Genomic DNA, 22,226 nt, shown 5'->3' on the forward strand with positions numbered 1-22,226 from the left:
TGGAGATGGTTGTGATGGGATGCCTGGCTATCACATGAGGTTATATTCTACATCTTTTACATTTACAGAACAAATGCACGAAATGAAGGAAGCATTAACATTGGCACAAAAAACTATTTCTGAGCTAATGGACAAGGTTGATAATCTAGAAAACTCTAATCAATCATTGCAAGAAAAATTACTACGCTTGAAAGAAACTCCAATAGGGTTTAGACAGAGAAAAATACCACTTAAAAATATAATGGACTTGTGTAGTTGGGTGAAGAAAAGGAGACTAAATCTTGCAAATAGATGTGTCTCTAATATTTCAAGTATTAATATTCGAAAGAATGATGAGAGGATTAAGCTTATTAAAGAAATCATGACAAAGAAGGACATTATAAGAATTCTTAAATCACCTAAAAATGTAGATTTGAGAAGCCAAACTCTAAAAGAGTTAGTGAAAGATTTAAAAGGAACAGTTACACTAGATGAAATAGTGGAGACATGTGACAGTATGGGTATCAATCGTAGAGGTTATTGTGCTCTCTCTAAATTGTGGTTTACAAATCTTGAATTTCATAGAATAAGTGCATTTGGTTTGCCTTGGCTTCTTGCAGTTTCAATTGCTAGGACAGCTATGAATTGCAGGATTCTAGATGTTTATGGGGAGTATATTTATATAGAAGGATCCATGCCCTATGAAAAACATAAAACAAAGGCCTTTTTTTAATACAACACATTTAATAATATTCGGATTGATCTTAAAAGAGTCTAGATTGTAATGGTCCCTATGTATAAATTTATTGTCTAAGAATGTTGTGGTATTTTGAAGTTTGCACTAAAATTGGATGAAGTACATATTCAAAAGGGACAAAAGATGGAAAGAGTTAACATCTGTATCATGAACAAGGCATTGGATTACGGTATTGGCAGGGAGCCAGAATAAAAATTTAAGATACAATCTGAGATGGAGCTTTGGTGGATTGGTGTGGCCCAAGTACCAACTGAAAGTCATGAAATCTTGAAATTCTTATTCTCTCATATAGGTATTCCTAATATTATAAAGTCTCAAAGTGAAGGTGAAATGTTGATAGTCGATGGTGTTGGTAGTTTTAATGTGGAATTGCATATGATTACTGACTTAAAAACTATCAAATGTATGCTTGGAGTAAGTAATGGGTCCCATGCAAAATATCCTTGTATTTATTGCATGGAGAGTTTGGGATCCAAAGAATGGAGTACTTTGTGGCTAGCAAGAAGAGCCCCGACTCGAAACTCTATAGATTTAAGTTCAAAAATATGGATGTCTTATGGGATCCTATTCTCTCAATCTCTCTAAGGGACATTCATATTTGTACATGACATGCAAAGATTAGAATAATTGATAAGTTGCTTAGATTGCATCTTGACTATGCATATTTAATAAAACCAGTATCTTTGTTAGATAATTGTATTGATAAATGTGAGGCTTTACTATCAAAAATGGGTTTTCATGGAGGTCAAGTTCATCTGAGAAAGGATCTAAAAGCCTCAGGGAAAACAAGAGAGGTATTAGCAGATGTCTCTATGGGGGGTGCAAAAGTTAGACGATTTCTAAGAAATCATACTGGTAAACAAATGAACGCATTGTGGGAGTGTTGGAGAGAGTTGTCTGCAATCACAACAAATGTGGCTAGCACACCATGAATTGCATTCCTACAAATGGAGGTTTGGAGATACCTTGACATATTTTTAAAAATGCTCAGGCAACAAAAGATAACGTCTAACTATTTGGAAGAGTACAAACGTTCAATTGTGAATCTTGTTCAAGCAATCAAGGAAGCTTGGGGACAAAAGGATATTACTTTCTACTTGGTAAGATAGACATAAATTTGAAACTTTCTATTTTGAAAACAAGGTTTAATTATTTAAATTGATTATTGTTTGTTGGGTTGTCACAATATATTCTTCTTATTCATGGACCTTTTTTGTGGAAGAGCAAGGGCCCCTAGCAACTTACAATAGCCAAGGTATGGAGAAATCTCACTACCAAGCATGCATGTGTTTCTTTCGGAGCACTAGACGTGGAGGAGGAGCAACAAAAACTAATGCCCTTCAGGAGTTATTCAATTGGTTTTTTCGAAGACAACTTCAAAGAACACAATAAATACACTGGAATCTAAAATACCGATACTATTTTCAAAATGTTATATACATGGCTAGCTTTTAAGAGCCTTTACATCCTCTTCCTCCTCGGGCATTTTTCCTCTATAATGTAAAAACTTTCTTCTCTTGTATCCAGCTATGGATTTGATATCTGGTTTGTTTGCTACTAAAAAATAAGATGAGTATGCAAGGAAGTATCCATCCCTGGAGGCAGAGAAGCTGGGACCATAACCAAATATTCGAATGGCTACTATATTTTCCAAAAACATAACTTTGTGCACATTGTATTGCAAACCTGAGTATCCAAGAAGCCTTGTAAGTGCTTTAACATAGACAATTGGCCATGAGGCCTCCTCTGAGAAAGTGCTATGCAAACCAACAGAATATTGGGATCAATCCTTGATATGTAATGCTCAAGTGGAACATCCTTTAGGGAACTACCACCAACTCTCGTTCCTTTGTCTCTTCCCAAGAAATTATCCTCATCTTGAATCTCCAATTGTAAAAGCAACAGGTAGAATTAAAAAAATGAAAATATGTATGTGATTCCACAAAAACAAAAGAATACATTACCATTTGATTTTCATCACTCAAGTTTGCTTGGATTCCATAAGTTGATTGACGTCTCCTTGATATCCTTGAGCTCCTTTACATATTTAGACTCCTCCCTTCCAAAATTGGAGATTCCAAGCTTCTCTTGAAATTGGTCAAACTCTTTGTCAGTAGCTAGTAACTCTCTCTCAGCATCTTTAACCTTGCTTAAACATAAAGATAAAGCATTTGATGCATCTATAAACATATCATTGGACATTTGAGTATCTAATTTAAGTAGGTCCTCCTTGGACTCATTTTCAACATCCACTATGCCTTTTGCATCTACAGATGCCTTTGCAATAACTGCCAAGCAATAATCTTCTCTTAAATTGAAAAGAGTTTGCCGATAATATGTATTCCTTGTTCTTTAATTGGGAAAGTAGGCAAAGATGGAACAATAAGGCTTGAAGGACTGTCAGATGGCTCATCAACCTCTACAGTGGTTTCTTCAATTACAGTCTTTGCTTTAAATTCACCAACATCCAGGTCCTTTGAAACTAGTGCTTCCATCTGGATGTCTAGTTGCTTCTCAACATCTTCATCAACTATCTCTTTAAGAAGGCAACAACTAGATAATTTTGAGGTTTCTTTATGCTTTTCATCAGATTTAAGAGGGTATTTCACAAGGGAAAATATAATGAATGCAGTAGACTTAAGCATAAGCCTACAGTTTTTTGGGTGTAAAGAGCATAACTCAGCTGCATAAAATCTATCAAGAGAATGATAACCACATTTCTTGGTAAACAAGGACTTCTCAGTGCATGTCCTTCCAACAAGGGTGTGAACATACTCCTTGGAATCCAACTGAACGACAAGATATTCCAACTCTTCAAACTCTGCAAAATCTTCATTGCAAAATTCCTTTGAGAAATTAAGAACTTGATCAAGATCCCACTCTAGATTGAAAATCTCCCTAGCTATTGGATAGAATGTAAGGTCAATATTATTTTCTATGAGAAAGTCCAAGAGCTTCTCAGAGGCTGTAACATCTATAATTTGAGAAAGCCCTAGGACGCTCAGAGGAGACTTTGAATCCTTTTCCTTCTTTGAAGCCTTTCTTGAACCTTCACCTATCACTGACATATGAGATGCAATTGAAACATCTAAAGCAACTGACTCCTTTGTCATTATGGGCTCAAGATCCCTTTTCCCCTTTATAGATGTGGAGGCAGATATGTGTGACATTTCAGTTCCTGACATCTTGAATCAATAGATCTAAAAACAACTTGCCTATACAAAGCAAATATAAATGTATAGATCTCTTGAAGTGCGACCCTCGCTCCGTGTTGGAAGATGAATTTTCATGACGCAAGTGGAAGCATTTACAGCCTCAAAACTCCTCCATCGCGCCGTTCTGATTCAGAAATTGGTTGGGATTCTACACACACAATGCAAAACAGAGACACTTATGTGAGGGAACATTGCGAGAAAAATAAAAACCTTAAGCAAAGACTTTCCAATACGATGCGAGTGGAGAGAAATAAGAGCCCTCCTATTAGCTCTATCATGTTGTTTTGGTGGAGGATGATGCGAGTGATTACTTCGATGGAGGTCGATGCGAGTGATTGTTTCAGTGGAGGTCAATGTGAATGGAGGACTACATGAGTGGAGACGTGATTATGATGCAATAAGGTCATTCCAATATGACGCAAGTGAGTGAGAAATGAAAGCCTTGCTTTAATATCTATTGCGCCGTTTTGGTTCATGATGACGTGAGTGGAGAGAAAAAAAACATTGCAAGTGAAGAGAAAAAAACCTAACATGGGATAAGACTCACATGTGATAAGACTCGCAGGTGAAAAAAACCTTGCGAGTGGAGACATGAATATGTGTGGAGACGTGAATATGAGAACATAAAGATAAGAACCTAAGGATGGACTTTGGAAATTTGCTCAGGCGTGCATGGAAGGTTCTACGGCGGGTTGGGAACAATATTGGATGTAATGTTTGGATGGAGTACAGAATGTGGGGGCGACATAGTCGTTGACGCCGGGCAAATGGAATTATTGACGGACGGGCACCTGTGATTAAGCCATAAGGGGGCAGAGATGGAGACAGGTGTCTGTGATAAGGAAGGGAAAGGAGCCAAGGAGAGAGGAATAAATTTAGCGCAGGAGGAAATGGGGAGGAAAAAGGCAGGAAATTTTTTGAGTGGGCTTAAATAGGCACGAGGGGAAGGAAGGAACTTTCCAAAAAAACCCTAATATTGGGGCGAATGGGAACGTGACACGTGGACATAAGCAACCCAAGTATATGAGCACTTCTCATTTGGTGGGAGCGCAAATTCAAAACATACATCACCACTGTTATTCGTACGACAAAACCTTACATCACGACTACCGTACGACCGCTAGTACTGCCGTACGTCCGCGTTGCTCATTCACTCCCGGTTTGTTGTAATCACCCAATACAAAGCGATCAGAGGAAAGGAGGAAATCAAATTTTCCAAATCGCATTGTATTGGGAATTTTTTGCGAGGGAAGGAAGACACGTCCAAGGGCTAATACGAAGCGATAACGTCAATGCAGGATGTCAAATTTTCTATATCGCGTTATATTGGAAATTAGAAGTAGGGATAAAGGGTTCAAGGGACAGTATCATTGCGGCTTCGATACGAAGCAATAAGGTCAAAGTGTAAACCTTAGATCAGCGCTATCGCATTGTATTGGGCCAAGCATCGACTTTCATATCGCGCGAGAGGAGCAAGTCGCCTTTGTATTCAGCTTCCTGATCACGCCGTGCTAGTTTCAATGGTAAGGAAAAAACAAATTCCAAGGAAGGTATTGGTGAAGAAATCAATTGAAGAAGGTGTTGAGCTAACTGTTGAGGAGACTTCTCATTTGGTGGAAGCGCAAATTCAAAACATACATCACCACTGTTATTCGTACGACAAAACCTTACATCACGACTACCGTACGACCGCTAGTACTGCCGTACGTCCGCGTTGCTCATTCACTCCCGGTTTGTTGTAATCACCCAATACAAAGCGATCAGAGGAAAGGAGGAAATCAAATTTTCCAAATCGCATTGTATTGGGAATTTTTTGCGAGGGAAGGAAGACACGTCCAAGGGCTAATACGAAGCGATAACGTCAATGCAGGATGTCAAATTTTCTATATCGCGTTATATTGGAAATTAGAAGTAGGGATAAAGGGTTCAAGGGACAGTATCATTGCGGCTTCGATACGAAGCAATAAGGTCAAAGTGTAAACCTCAGATCAGCGCTATCGCATTGTATTGGGCCAAGCATCGACTTTCATATCGCGCGAGAGGAGCAAGTCGCCTTTGTATTCAGCTTCGTGATCACGCCGTGCTGGTTTCAATGGTAAGGAAAAAACAAATTCCAAGGAAGGTATTGGTGAAGAAATCAATTGAAGAAGGTGTTGAGCTAACTGTTGAGGAGACTTCTCATTTGGTGGAAGCGCAAATTCAAAACATACATCACCACTGTTATTCGTACGACAAAACCTTACATCACGACTACCGTACGACCGCTAGTACTGCCGTACGTCCGCGTTGCTCATTCACTCCCGGTTTGTTGTAATCACCCAATACAAAGCGATCAGAGAAAAGGAGGAAATCAAATTTTCCAAATCGCATTGTATTGGGAATTTTTTGCGAGGGAAGGAAGACACGTCCAAGGGCTAATACGAAGCGATAACGTCAATGCAGGATGTCAAATTTTCTATATCGCGTTATATTGGAAATTAGAAGTAGGGATAAAGGGTTCAAGGGACAGTATCATTGCGGCTTCGATACGAAGCGATAAGGTCAAAGTGTAAACCTCAGATCAGCGCTATCGCATTGTATTGGGCCAAGCATCGACTTTCATATCGCGCGAGAGGAGCAAGTCGCCTTTGTATTCAGCTTCGTGATCACGCCGTGTTGGTTTCAATGGTAAGGAAAAAACAAATTCCAAGGAAGGTATTGGTGAAGAAATCATTTGAAGAAGGTGTTGAGCTAACTGTTGAGGAGACAATTGAAAAAATTGTTGTCCCTGTTACACCAGTTAGTAGTTCAGGTGAATTTCTCTCAGAGAACAAGTCATTTCGTGATTTTGAGCCCTTAGCTTCTCCTCAATCTCAGCCTGCCAAGGAAGCCCCTATCAGGAAAAAGATAAAGTTAAGATGGTTTTACATACAGAGGTGTTTTGCAGAGATTAGGAAAGCTCAAAAGTCAACCAGGCACCTCATTCCTAAGGCTGCATTTTTTAGATTGGTCAAGGAGATATCTAATAGGTTGTCCCTTGTTGCTTCTGTGGATGGCCTCAACAAGATATGGCAACTGTCTACCCTACTATGCTTGCAAGAGGTAGCAGAGGATTTTTTGAAAAATTTTATGAATGATGCTTATATTGCAACTACACATAGAATTACATTAATGAATAAAGACTTTAGTATGGTTAGCAGACTTAGATATATGTTTGAAAAAGTTTTGAAGCCTCTTCCATCGACTGATCAAAAGGCATTTGAAATCCTCAATGTTCCACTCAGGAGAAAGCAAAAAGAGCCACCAGCACCCAAGATTGAAGAGGTTACACATTTGTATCCTACAAGGGTTGCAAGTGAGCACGAATTTGTCATGGAGGAGAAAAGGAAAGAGCCAATAGAAAATGAGGATTTGATTTGCTAGAGAAAGATTTTGACTCTTGGCCTAGTGAACTACGAGAGGATGGGGAAAGTGTATGGCCAAATGGTCGTGAATGTTTCTGTTAGTCTTGAGAAAGAAGACTACCTCGGCATTTCTCCAGAGGATAAGATTCTATTTGAGAAAAAGGATACTTAACTTACACATTCAGTAGTTTATTGTTGTTTGAGGTAAGGTCTTTTGCTTCTTTATTTATAATGAAATTTTCCAAGGGTCCTTATATTGTACTCACTTCAATCTTTACTTTGTATATAGGGCATATGTTGATTCTCTTAGCATTAATATTGCTAAGAGTATATTTCTTATTGATCCACTTCTCTCGGTGGATTTTTTTTCAAAATGTGATTCAAATATTGCAAGATTTTTTAAGGACTTCAATAGTGTCACAAACCATCATATTTTTTTTCCATATATTGAAAGGTACTTTCTTCAACATTATATCTCTTGATGATTTGTCTTTAAAGTTATTATTGCCCACTTGTGTTCTGGTTTGCAGAGGTCACTGGAGCCTAATCTATATCGATATTCCTGCAAGAGAGGTCATTTTTATGAATTCTCTTTTAGGAATCCATGGCCAATCAAAGATGTATTGTCAATAAACACTCTTTATTTTATCTTTATTGGATAAAGTTTATAATATTCACTAATAAGTTAATATGTGCAATGCTGCTAGACTTGTTACTACCCATTGGGACACTAGCTTTGAAACCATTGCTAATCCTCACAGAACTTTCAAGTTTTTGCTTCAAGAGGTCCCATTGCAAAATGACATGTATAGTTGTGGCTAGAGAGTTGTTTCAAATGCTTCAAGGATAATAGATTCAAAGGTACTGAATGTAGAGGGGGTGAATATAAGTCTCATGTGCTTTATCCTTTTTATAGTGAAAGTCTCTTGCTACTTCAAATAACTTGTGTGCTTTGTTACAGTGCAGAGACTACCCTGAGACATACATGTGGTGGATACGGGAGAGGTGTATTGAACTAGTTTTGGATAGGGCAATTACACCGGTGGACCCAAATTCCCCTCTCCCAATAGTTGAAAATTCCGAAGGACAGGCAACAACGAAGGGCAAAGGCAAGAAAATGGCAACCACAAAGAAAAAGAAGGTTCCAAGGTCCAAACAAAGGGGCACAAAATGAAGGGCATGCCTAAGCTTTCCCCATTGAAATTCAGTCCATCTCCTCTAAAGCCTAAGGAGAAAATAATGCCTGAGGTAATTAAGTTCTTCCAGCAACAAAAGAAAACACCTAAGAGGAAGCTAGTGATGACGGATGAAGGAGAAAGTCTTAAGGATGGAGAAGCTAAAGAATAGCCTTATATATCAATTTGTCCATTTGTACTGAAGTAACATTCCCCTTGTATATACATCTATTGTGCAATATTCTGACCCAAAATGTACTGATATGTCATATTGATCTTACCCATGAAAGATGATTTTTTGTTCATAGAATCATAGAGAATTATAAAGCTTGTACCAAATCTTTCCTATTAAATTGTACTGCAATTTTGTAACTCATGATATAATGAAATCATTTTGGGTCCACAAATGACAATTTATTATTCACAGAACCATTGCAAAAGCTTATACTAAGATTTTTTTTAATAGTACTTCTCAATGTGTATAATTCCATGTTTCTGGCAGTAATAGTTGTGAGCAAAAGAAAGATTGAAAATTATTTGTACATGCATATTTATGGTCCGAAACTCACAACATTAGGAGACAAACAGCTCATACATTATACAAAACTCTCAACTCTTTTTCCAATTACAACACCATTTACCTTGAACTTATATCCAGGAGTAACATTGTCTAGAAACTCCAAGGTGTCTCTTACATCCTTAGGACTCCACTTTGAAGTAATGTTCACCTCTTTTACTTCTTGTGCGGTAACTTGCAGTGTAAATTTCAATGTCTTACAATCAATATCTGAATCTAGAGGAACCCAAGAACCCAATCTAAGTTTGTATCTTCTATAATCAAAACCTATGATAAGAGATTGTCGAGATATATTATAGGATATACCCAATGATTGAGGGCACACATTGCACCTTATAAAGTCACCTTTGTGGTCAGATTCCTTGACTTTCCAACATAGACCTAAAATTTTGTCCAATCTTCCTCTGAAAATTTTCTGTTTAGCCATGAAACCTTCATCCGTTGTAAACATGTTGTTTTAAAGCAAGCTACAAAAACATGCAAGGGTAAAAACCATGATAAGCGTACTCTTCTGGAGATCCTTCAAGGAGTCATAGCCTTTTGAATATCTTGAGCAATTTTGAGTTTAAAACTCTCCATTGTTGCTTCATCAGGAATCTCCCATTCCAAAGATGAGAGGCTTGGTAACTACTGTAGATCTTCAAGGTATCCATATGCACCTGCTCTTAAAGGAACCACATATTGTGCATAATACACAAAAATTCCACTTTCGTGAAAAAAACTCGTGGTCTGATTAGCATAAATAATGTCTGCAAATTCTTTATGAATGGCATGGAATGTTCCGTTGAGGCTCTCCACAGGTTGCCACTTGAAACTTGTTGATGAAAAGATATCTACAACCAATAATCCATTATTTTCCATATCCTTCAAACAAAACCATATAATCACGTATATTTTACAACTCAAACTTATGGTGTACTTGTTGGGAAAAACATTCCCGTGGAGCCAAGTGCATATCTCTAGCCATGTAAACATGTTGCACCAAAGCAAAGGCGTGGTTTTGAAGGCAAAGATACGTCCCTTCCAATGATATTTGATATCCCCTTGTTTTGTTTTTTTCACTCTGTGAGAACCCCTACAAGATGGTAGCCTTGTAACCCAATCATTTATAGTAAATGTTTTGGGCTCCCATTCTCCATTTGCGCTCTTGCTATACATGGTGTGAGAGTTTATAGAATGGGAAGGACGTCTTGTGGACGCCATGTAAAAGACAACAAGTATGTAGACAATGTGCAGAGAAAGAAACCTAAAGAGAGAGGTCAATGAGACATATTAAAAATACTACGAGCACCAAGAACTTTGAAAATTCTCACGAGAAGGACGTCTTGTGGATGCCATGTAAAAGACAATGAGTATGTAGACAATGTGGAGAGAAAGAAACCTAAAGAGAGAGGTCAAGGAGACAGATTAAAAATACTACGAGCGCCAATAACTTTGAAAATTCTCCCGATTCTCAAAATGGTCTTGATTAACAAAACTTTGTCGTGTCTTTGACAGAGGTTTTGTCAGTTTTTATTAGTTAATAGGGGCCGTTGGGACTACCAAAACTTGTCAAGGTTTGAAGATTTTGGCTAAATAGGAGGGGAGAACAAAAAAATGAACTCTACTATCTCAAAAGTAGAGGAGACAAGAATACCATATTTTTTTCCACGTAGCAAAATCTCTTTGGCCCTTTTCTTAATCCATGGATTAACAAAAGTGCCATTTTTAATGACACCAGAAACTAGCTGCAAAGGCATAGATCCAGAAATCACTATTTGCAAGGAAGTAGGAATCCACGGATCCAGTTGTCCTTCCTGCTGTGTTGCAAATAAGTTGGTATAAGATAGAAACGAGAAAAGGGAGCTACCAAACACCTCAAGTATCAAAATATGCACCATAGGGGTTGTAACATTTGGAGGATTAGAAGCACCATGTGTAATGCGCTTCTTTCAAATGATTTTGATAGGGGGTACATCTACTAAATATCTGAATTGACTTCCATAGGAGGAGAACAAACAAGAGGAAACTGCTATGGAAGTGAAACAAGATTAGGCACATGAATGCCACCTGGGGGAGGTGCCAATTGAATAATCTTTTGTAGGAAAAATCCATAGGATTTAAGCTTAACCCCCTATAGGATTATGGCAACAGAAGTAGTGAATAGTTCTCAAGACAAACACTTGAATGCAGGCTTTTGATAGATGCGATGAATAGTCCTTATGATTTTGGGAATTGTAAATTGGGATGTGTTCAAATTTTGATTTTAGATGTCATTTCACATTTGATGTGAATGGGACTCGAAGCATTTTGATTAGTCGTTTGAATGATTTATTTTTCTTGTTTTTTTTAAATAAATAAGTTTGAGTAACAAAACGGTTACACAAACATTGGGAATGTGAAAAAGTAAATTTAATGAAATTTTAAGAATATAATAGCCAAATTTTAAAAACTTTCTCAAAAATTTTAAGCATTTTTTCATTTTAGAGTTATTTTTAAATATAAATGAATATTTTTCAATGTGTTTTTGAACAATTTTATATTTGTGAATGCTCATAATTATGAAATATTTTTTTGAAATTTTTTAGATTTTTAAGAATCTTTTTTCTTATTTTTCTCAATTTTGAACTATTTTATTATTTTTATGGAAATTTTAAGGTTTTTAAATTTTAAATAATTTTTTCATCTTGTTAAATGTGGAGAATTAAAATAATCAGGATTTGGACAATGTGATACCTGATAGTGGCTACGTGTGAACAACAACTCATGGCACTGGCAAAATGGGTGAGAGCGGAATTTAGGTGACGGAAAGTGCTTAAAAATAGCTAAAAATTATGAATATCAAGGGAAAAATATTCACTGTCAAAGGCGGCGGCTCGATCTAGGACGATTTTAAGCGCCAAAGTGCTTTAAAGGCGCCCGAGCGACACTTGTTGATTTTTCATAATTTTTCAGACAGTCGTGCGGGTTGACACGAGCTACTGGCCAATGCGGGATGCTAAGCCGGACGCCCAGGATTTTTCAGAGCTCGATTCCGAGTCCGGACGGGGAAATAGCCAAGAAACCGGTCAAGATACGAAGGGGTGGACAAAATTTGGCCAAAATGGGCAAGTGACCCTTGGGAGCCCAAATTTTAGTGTAGCATGAAACTTTTCATGCATTGGAAGAAGAAGAAATCGTGGAGAGGAGCACACAGACAGGCGCCGATTTTTTCGCCCCAATGTTGATCATGCCATCTCCAGCCTCAATGCAACCCCCCCCAATGATCATTGCCACTCATTCCCCTCTGGATGCAGACTCTATCGCCGCCCTTCGCCCGTCGAATGATGCCCTCTTTGAAGATCTCTGATTTCAGTCTTTCTCTCTCCTCCCTCTCTCTCTTCTAAAGGCAAGTTCATGTGGGGAGAAGAAGGAAGAAGAAAGAATGGTGGAGGCTTGTCCAGCATGGATCGGATTGCTCCACAGGCTGGAAATGGTGATTGGTGATTGTGATGGACATGAAGTACTGCTGGTTTCCAAATCTACAGCCATGGACATGAAACCCGAAACACGCAAATAAGCGGTAATTTAAAATTTTCAAAGGAAATTTGAGCTTTTATGGTTTTTTATGGATGAAATGTTGTTCATGTGGGATAATAATTGTTCATGATACTGTTTTCTATGAGTTCTTGCTGGTCATGATCAAAAAATCAGAAAAAATATGCATTTTGTGGTTCAAAATAATATGCTAAAACACGAAAAACATGAAAAAACAAGGAAAAATGAGGGTTTTTGGCATAAAAAGGGGGAAGTAAATAGGAACATCAACTAAACTCTCATTTTTTCTGCAAGAAGGAACTAAGGGCCACAGCCCATAACCTGTTCTTAATTTTCAGCAATTAAATAATGTATAAAAATAAGGGAAAATACAAGAAAATCGTGAAAAAACCCTAAAAAATAGGGAAAAAATACATTTTGGGTTCCGAAAAATAAGGATAAATAAGAGCAATGTTTGTGAATGTTTGTGGGGACTGAAGCATGAGGATTTTCCTCAGTTCAACCCCACCTTCCTGTTCTAGTGTGTCTTTTTCTGTTTTTTCCACATAAAATGATGGTGAAATACCTTATAAATCTATCCAACGATGCAATACTTAAACGGGGAAGGGTAGAGAAGTTGAAATATGTCTAAATGCCATGTGAAATGATGGGAAAGTTGTTGATTTCTATGCGTAGCATTTAGGACGGATGATAATTAAAATTAAGAGCTTAGTAGCACGAGGATCACCTCGGTGCTAGGCCCATGCAACGAAGCACGAACGGTAGTTGGAAACCATTAAAAGAATGATTTGCACTTGTGCACGATACTGTTTTGCTAAATGTTTGAGCACTAGACATCCACCAAATGCATAGAGCATGAAAAGAATTTAAGAGTATCGGTAATCAGCTCCTGGACATGCATTGCAATTGTTTTTTGGAACACGACCTACGATGAGAGGCAGTGAGGTACCCATGTTGTAGGCTAGTCGTGGGGTCTATGGGAGAGAGAAGTAAGGACAATGGTACATTCCTGGACACGCTTATTTGGTACCTTGAGCGACTTTTGTGCGATGTGTCTATTTGTTGAGCGGCGCATCGGGGGGCCAATCCCCAAGGTGTAGGAGAGTCGCAGAGGGTTGACGGCATTCAGCCGTAGGAGGAACCCCATGTGTATGTGATTCGAGCCTTTTGGCTATGTGAAAGGGACTCCCTCTGATGAGTAATATTGGGTTAGGATCAGTTGGACTACAACGTATTACAAACGCAATGGTTAGGAAGGCAGAGATTTTGATAGACGCTCCTGGCCGCGAGGCCGAGGGGTTGTCTTGTGCGTAGTGGCGAGGCCCGGCTAGTGCGTGAGCCAGTGCCGGCCCGTTTTTAGGTCCATCAGTGGTGCGTCTGCCGGGAGCCGCTTAAAAGTGGTGGTTCTCGAATCCTGGTTGTTTAGGGACCAACTAGCAGTTTATGCCAAAGGATACTGAGATTGATCCGTTATTTATTGATAAGCATCGTCTAGCAGAAATCCAAAAGCAAGAGAGAGACGAAAGAGCTAGGCGACGTGCTGAAATTTTTAGGAGATGTTCCCCTAAGCGTAGCGGTGCTGAACCCTTACGAGGGAGTGGATCTAGTGGTCTTAGGACCACAAGCAGTAAGTTAGGAGAAGGTGGAAGCTCTAGTGCTCCCCTTCCTTCTATAAGCCAGTCCACGTCAAGTACGGGAGGTGTAACCCCACCGTCCCCTATTCCTAGTGCAAATCCAATCCTCGTCATGGCGCAGCCTATTGCAATTCCAGCAGGGACGACGGATTTGTCGGCTCTAGGTTACCCGCTACCCATTTTTAATGGGCTAGTTGAGGAAGATGCGGAACTCCACATAAGGGAGTTTCAAAAGTTGATGTTTAACTGTCGCATTCAAGAAGAAGGACATTTGATGATGTTCTTCAATATGACTCTCAAAGGAAGAGCCGCTATATGGTATCATGGTTTAGAAGCTGGAACCATATTGAACATTGATGCATTTTATGGAGCTTTTCGAAGGGAGTTTGCCCCTGAAAGGGGTGGGCAATATTGGTTGCGTGTACTCAACGTGACCCGCCAAGAACCACACGAAGATATTCGTGCTTATGCGAAGAAGATAAAAGAGGTTTTCCGTAAGTTGGACACCTCTATCCCTATCCCCGCATCTGCCCAATTGCAATATTTCCTACATGGTTTGGACTTTAATATCCAATTGCAGTTGAGTAGTGTTCCCTTGGGGGATATAGATACTGCCATTACACGAGCACAAGAGGTGGAATCCCGACTACAAGCAGCCTATGCTTCTCGCGGCAATTCGAATATGGGTTTAGTATTGGGAAACAATGTGGCAATGACCAATGGCAGTAGTGGTCAAGGGATAGCGATGGCTAATCCTAATGGGAGAGGGAACATGATGCAGAATGTCCCTTTATTACCAGCTCCCCCTAGCATGTCGATGCCTACGGGCAGTCAAATGGCTCCAAGTAGTGGAGGCCAGGCGGTCAATTCTAACACCATGCCTGTAGCTCAACAGCCTGTGCCTAATCGAATTGTTAGGCCGATTGAACGACATAGTAATGACCAAGGCTATGAGTCGAGTTCTTCCAATGTTCTTGGCGAGGTTAAGGACATGATGAAGCATTATACCGACATGATTACGGAGCAGTATCGACAAATAGCTGTTGATGTCAACTTCCTTAAAAAACAACAAAATTTGATAGGAAGTAGATACCCGGAGGAGGGTGCACCGTCGAGGTTTAGTTGCAAATGGTGTGGTGGGCAGCACTATCCAAGGAATTGCCCAAATGTTAAGTGCGACATTTGTGGAAAATCCGGCCATTTAGCAGCTACTTGCTGGAGTAAGATCAGTTCCCTCCAGCGAGGAAGTCGGCAACCAGGGCCTGTTAATCATCGTGCCCAAGGAAATGACTCCCAGCCAGAAAATGGGCCTAAACAAATACTTCAACGACCAAAGACTACAGTGGAGGAGCTACCTAGTGGTAGTGGGGTTTAGTTTGATTGAGGCTGTACGCGTTAATGATGCTGAAATCTCTAATCTGCGAGCTGTTCTTACAAGAGGTCAAAAGGGTAGAGGAGCCGACAGGGATAAGCCTGTCAACGGAAACCCTAAACAAGGCGACAAAGGAACGCAAGTTTTGGATCCTGCCATGGAAGGGGGACCTTTGAAGCCCGTGGAAAGTAAAGCCGATAAGGAACCACCAAACAAGAAGGTGAAAGTCAAGAAAGAGGCAATAAAGCCGGTTCAGCGACCTAAAGAGCGGATGGTTTGGCGTGAAAAGCGAGCTCTATCGAACTATCATGAATTCGATTTGGCGGGCTCTCTTTGCGAAGTCAAGCCGGATGTGAATCTTTTACAGCTTATTAAGCTTTCCCCAGGAGTGCGTAAGGAATTTAGAAAGATCCTACGTACCGGGTATATTGTAGAACCTTTGGGTATTGCGCGAGTTGGTGATGACTGGTTTGAGCATGCTGAGAAGCATTGCCCAAGGGTTGCAGCTTATGTCGATGGGATATTAGTAGATTATGCCATTGTCGACACGGGATCATCTGTTAACATTATGAGTTCTGAACTGATGGAAAGGTTGGGTCTTGCGATTCAGAAAGATACCTCCACAATTCTCAGAATGGCAGATGATAGTTTGAGACAGCCAGAAGGCTGCATTACTAAGGTCCATGTCACTGTTGCAAATGTAGAATGCATGTTGGACTTTAGGGTGATTCGTTTTGCAGGGCGGCCAAGTTACCAAGTACTACTTGGACGACCTTGGATCTTGCAAGCAGACTGCCAAGTGGATATACCCGCCGGTTGATTGATATTCGGCAGAGGTGCCCAGCGTGTGGTGGTTGATGCTTATCCTGAGTCCCCGCAGAGTGAGAGAGCTCCTCTATCTTCTACAGAATTGGAGACATTAGAAGATTTATCTGCCAGTGAGACATCATCGAGTGATGAGTCCAAAGAGGGATCCACCACGGAGGACATCTATCAGATCACTTTGAATGAGCCGATAGAGGGCCAAGATCGTATAAGAGATGCAGATGTTATCGAGCTAGACCTTGGTACGCTTGGTGATTCGCGGCCAATCAAATTAGGCTCTATGCTCAGCACAGCAGAAAGGGAGGACTATGTGGCCTTGATCCAAGAATTTCGTGATATTTTTGCCTGGAGTTATGATGAGTTGAGAGGCATTCCTCCTAATCTTGCTGTTCATACAATTCCGTTGAAAGAGGGCAGTCGTCCTATACGACAAAAAGTAAGGCGTATGCCTTTCGAATTGAGGGACGGGCTGTTTGAAGAGTTACAGAAGCTTCGAGAAGCGGGTTTGATTTTTCCTATGCAACACACGGAATGGTGTTCGCCAGTTGTGATTAGAAAGAAGAAGAATAATCAGATCCGTTTATGTGTAGACTTTAGGGAGCTGAATAAGCAGACAGTTAAGGACTACTACCCGTTGCCATTTATTGACCAGATTTTGGATCAATTAGCGGGTAGGGAGATATATTCGTTTATGGATTGCTTTGCAGGATATAACCAAATGGCAATTGCAGAAGAGGACAAGTTGAAAACAACTTTCATTACTGTATTTGGTACTTTTGCGTACCATGTGATGGCCTTTGGTTTATGCAATGCGCCTGGTTCGTGGCAACGAACAGCAGATAAGACATTCCGTGACATATCTCCTGAAGAGTTGAGGGTGTTTATTGATGACTTAGGGGCCGCTACCGTGAGAGAAAGGCAGTTGATCATTTTAAGAAGATGCTTTGAGCGCTGTAGACAATTTTGCATCGCCCTAAACCCACGGAAGTGTGCTTTTGGAGTACCTTATGGGCTATTGTTGGGTCATGTGGTCAGTTCGGTAGGAATTGCGACAGACCCCGAGAAGGTCAAAGTTATTGTTGCCATGGGTCCACCACGCACTCCGAAAGAGGTTCATAGCTTTCTGTCTTCGGTTGGTTACTACCGTAGATTCATCAACGCCTTAGCAGAAAGAACGTTGCCGCTTACAAATTTATTGTCCTTTAGCTGTTCGTTTGTATGGGGTGACCCTTGTAAGGTAGCATTCGAGGATGTGAAACAAGAGCTAGCAAGAGCGCCCGTTTTAAAAGCACCTAAAAGAGGTGAGGTGTTTTATATCTTTTCAGCAGCCACGATGTATAGTATCAGCTGCTGTTTAGCCCAAATTTGGGAAGAGAAGTGGTACCACCCGATTGTTTTTGCTAGTCGGAAGCTGGGGGTATCCGAAATCAATTACACCTACATGGAGAAGCTGTGTCTAGCGATGGTCTTTGGGACCAAGAAATTTAGGCATTATATTCTCTATGAGAAAGTCGTGCTTTATACGAAGGCGGAGGGACTTCGATTATTGATGAATAAGCTACAGCCGCCTGATCGTCTAGCAAAGTGGTTAATCACTTTGCAGGAATTTGATTATGAAATCAGGAGTAAGCCACCAAGGTTGCAAGGCATCGTGGAATGTCTTGTGGACTTTGGGGAGCCGAAAGAATCTGTGGCTGAAGGTAGTGATATGGAGTGGTTATTTAAAATAGATACGGCATCTATTCCCTCATGGTATGCTGCAATAACACATTATTTATCAACGGGAGAGGCGGGATCCGAATTATCTAAGGCTGAGAAAAGGAAAATTAAGCAGCAAGCGTTAAAGTTTGCATTGATCGCAGGTACATTATATTGGCAAGGGGTTGATGACATCTATCGCCGGTGTGTGATGCCTGACGAGGTGCCATTCATTTTGGAAGAGAGCCATGATTCTGCTTGCGGTGGCCATTTTGCTGGACGGCTTACAGCACAGAAGGCTTTAAGAGCAGGTTATTGGTGGCCTGCCATCTTCCAGGATGCGTTTGCGTATGTTAAGCGATGCGATATTTGCCAACGACACGATAGTCGAGAGAATAGGAAACGACCACTCACCCCTATTATGGCGATACTTCCATTTGAGAAGTGGGGAATAGACTTTGTGGGTCCTATTACTCCGTCATCGACTACGCAAAAGCGGTACATCATTGTAGCAACTGACTACTTCACAAAGTGGTCAGAAGCACGTGCAACAAGGAAAGATTATGCTAAAGAAACTGCTAGTTTTCTTTTAGAGCAGATAATATGCCGGTTTGGTCCACCGAAAGAATTAGTGTCGGACCGCGGAACCCATTTCCTAAATAAGGTGATCAAAGGTTTGACGGAGTTGTGGCACATCAAGCATAACAAGACAACCCCATATAATCCACAGGCCAATGGGCAAGTCGAAAGCACCAACAACCAGCTTGTGGGCATCCTGTCCAAAATTGTATCAGAAAAGAAACGGGATTGGGATAAAAAGTTATACGTGGCAGTGTGGGCTTATAATACGACCTTCAAACGAGCCACTGGCCATACCCCGTTCAAGTTAGTATATGGGGAGGAGTGTGTCTTGCCTCTAGAAATTGAGCTGCCGACTATTCGGTTTGCCATCAATCATTCTTTGAGCGATGAAGATGCACTTTTTGAGCGCTTGACGACACTGGCACATTTAGATGAGCTTAAGTTGCAGAGCTTATTGCACCAAGAAGTGGCGAAGTGCCGAATGAAGTGGCTACACGACCTCAAAGCCAAGAAATACACCTTCAAGAAAGGACAGCTTGTTCTGTATTATGACGCACGACGTGAATTATTCCCAGGCAAGCTAGAACCCAAATGGGATGGGCCTTATAAGATCGTTAGGATAGGAAAGAATAAATCTACAGTGTTGTTAGCTGACCTTGAGGGGATAGAATTTAAAAATAAGGTTAATCTTAATAAGATTAAACCTTATTACTTCTGATTGCACTAATGCTATGACTGCCTTGTAGGTCTAGGCAAGATCGATCAAACATCTGCAAGGAAATCATGATAGAGGTTGATGGGTCATCTGATCCCTTATTTAGAACACCCACATTTAGAACAGAGGTATCATCAGGGGAAGCTCATTTGGTGGAGCAAAGGATACAAGGTGATTGAGCAAGAAGGCGGGACATTTATTTGGGAAATCAAGGTCTTCTGCCATCACTGCCTACAAATTTTGACGAGCATCCCTGTTGAATTCAATGATGATGGAGGGATGGAGCCTACAGTCCACCCGTTGAATATGCTGAATTTCGATTACCATAATTACGAGTAGAGTCCGGGATGGCGGGATATGTAAACCCTTTATGGACGTACACCTTGTACTTTGATGGACTCCTACACTTCCTTGTCATCCAAGACCCCCGACGACGCATTGTCATGAAGTTAGCTGCTTATCTCGGGGCGAATTTCACTAATAATATGGCCGAATACAAAGCCCTGATCATGGGTTTGAATATTGCAAAGAAGGGTGGTATCCGCCAGTTGTTGGTAAAAGGGGACTCTCAGTTGGTTTTAAATCAACTCAATGGGATGTACATGGTACGAAACCCCATCCTTTGTATGTACCATCATACTGCCATAGCCCTGCTAGACGAATTCGATAGAGTGTCTTTTCAGCTGATTCCACGGAATTGGAATCAGTTTACCGATTCATTGGCTAATTTTGCGTATGAAGAAGATCTCTTCTTTAATTGTGGCCCTTGTCCCGATATATCTATTGACGATGAGACAGGACCTGGTTGCTTGTGGGGTATGCTTTCTGAACATGCCCTCTTTGGTAGACGATGGTTGATCTGGGTGATGCAAAGGGTAAGCGAGACTCATCTGCCTTTATTATCTTGGACCCACAGACTGGTTAGACGACATGTGATGTGAACACCTCTTGCGATATACGCAGGAGGGATAGGTCATAATTTAATGCACCTAGTTTAGGGCTATGCGCCTTTGTTCCCCTGGGAATAGTATGCTTTGATGTCTATCATGGTTGTTTCCAGGTGGATGTTCTGCATAGTATTGTTTGATTTCATTAGGCCAAGAGGGCCCATGCAGTTTTGTAGCAAAGTCATGTCTGATTTCATTAGGCCAAGAGGGCCATTTTCCTGTCTAGTGTGGGTGCGTTTAATCGGGTTTTTGTTTTAAGTGTTGTGCTGGACAGATTTCGTGGTTAGTGGAATTTGGTGGAGCCTGGAGGAGCCTTTGCTGCGATGGAAGCTTCTTGTGGTCAATCCAGGTGATATTTCTCCTTTACGACTACCTTTCCTTCCTGTTATATGTGTATTTGTATTTGTTGTGGGGACACATTTTTGTTGGGGACCGGCAACCAAGGCATGAAGTCCCAGGTTTAGGCTAAGTATGTTTGAGGGAGGTCGGAGTAGTCATTGCCTCCTGTAAAGACATTGTTAGGCATTGAAAGACCTGTTTGAGAAGGAAGTCCTAGTGGCCCTGTTCTGCCAGCCTGCTAGCCAGCCGTTCTAGGAGTTCTTGTTAGCAGTGAGGCAGTTAGAGAAGCCTGCTAGAAGATAATAATAATGATGCCAAGAAACTCTGTACATCCTAAAAGATGAATATCAATACGAAGGTGTGTAAAAAGGGGTTCTAACCCCTATCAAAGAAAAGAAAAGAAATGAAAATATATAAGCCATTGCTCATTGCCTTGCGAAGGCCTGGTAGGTTCTTGGGGACGAGTTAGACCCGGGGCCGATACCTTGTCTTCCTAGGGGTGGCTTCTTACTGGATAAATAATACCAAAACAAGGAAGGGTGGAGCGAAAATAAAAGTGAGCGTTAGAAAAGGATTAAGTGTCGCCTTGCGAGGGCTTGGTAGGTTCTTGGGTGCCAAGACAGGTCCTGAGACCGATGCCCTGTTCTCCTTGGGTCACTACGCTCAGCTCCCTCCTTTTTACATTGCCCAAGTATGTTCATCCAATACAAATCCCAAAAGAAGACATGTACTGGAAGAAAGTACACTTTGATCAGGCTAAAGGAGTCCTCGCCTTGTAGGAGCTCCTAGTTGTGTTGTCTTTAGTTGGTCAGTAGTTCAGACTACCACGTCGGGCAACCTCTTTGACAGTTCTTTTTAGTTTGGCTGTGTTGGAGCAGCTGGTTAGTGACTCGCTTCGGATCTTCTATTAAATGATGCTAGGCCTACTCCTTGTGGATATTATGCCTTGGTTCTGCCAGGGGTAGGGGGAGCATTGTGCTGAGTTTTATGATGATAATTGTTTTGTATCAGTTTGATGCTTCTTTGGTTGTTTATGTGCAGATATGTTCGTGGATTCGACGGGCTGTGTCGCCCTATCCCGTGGTCGCCAATGAGAGCGGAATTTAGGTGACGGAAAGTGCTTAAAAATAGCTAAAAATTATGAATATCAAGGGAAAAATATTCACTGTCAAAGGCAGCGGCTCGATCTAGGACGATTTTAAGCGCCAAAGTGCTTTAAAGGCGCCCGAGCGACACTTGTTGATTTTTCATAATTTTTCAGATAGTCGTGCGGGTTGACACGAGCTACTGGCCAATGCGGGATGCTAAGCCGGACACCCAGGATTTTTCAGAGCTCGATTCCGAGTCCGGACGGGGAAATAGCCAAGAAACCGGTCAAGATACGAAGGGGTGGACAAAATTTGGCCAAAATGGGCAAGTGACCCTTGGGAGCCCAAATTTTAATGTAGCATGAAACTTTTCATGCATTGGAAGAAGAAGAAATCGTGGAGAGGAGCATGCAGACAGGTGCTG

This window comes from Lygodium microphyllum, chromosome 21, assembly GCF_053477565.2.
Source record: "Lygodium microphyllum isolate KBCC chromosome 21, Lygodium_microphyllum_v1.1.10, whole genome shotgun sequence".
Classification (NCBI taxonomy): Eukaryota; Viridiplantae; Streptophyta; class Polypodiopsida; order Schizaeales; family Lygodiaceae; genus Lygodium; species Lygodium microphyllum.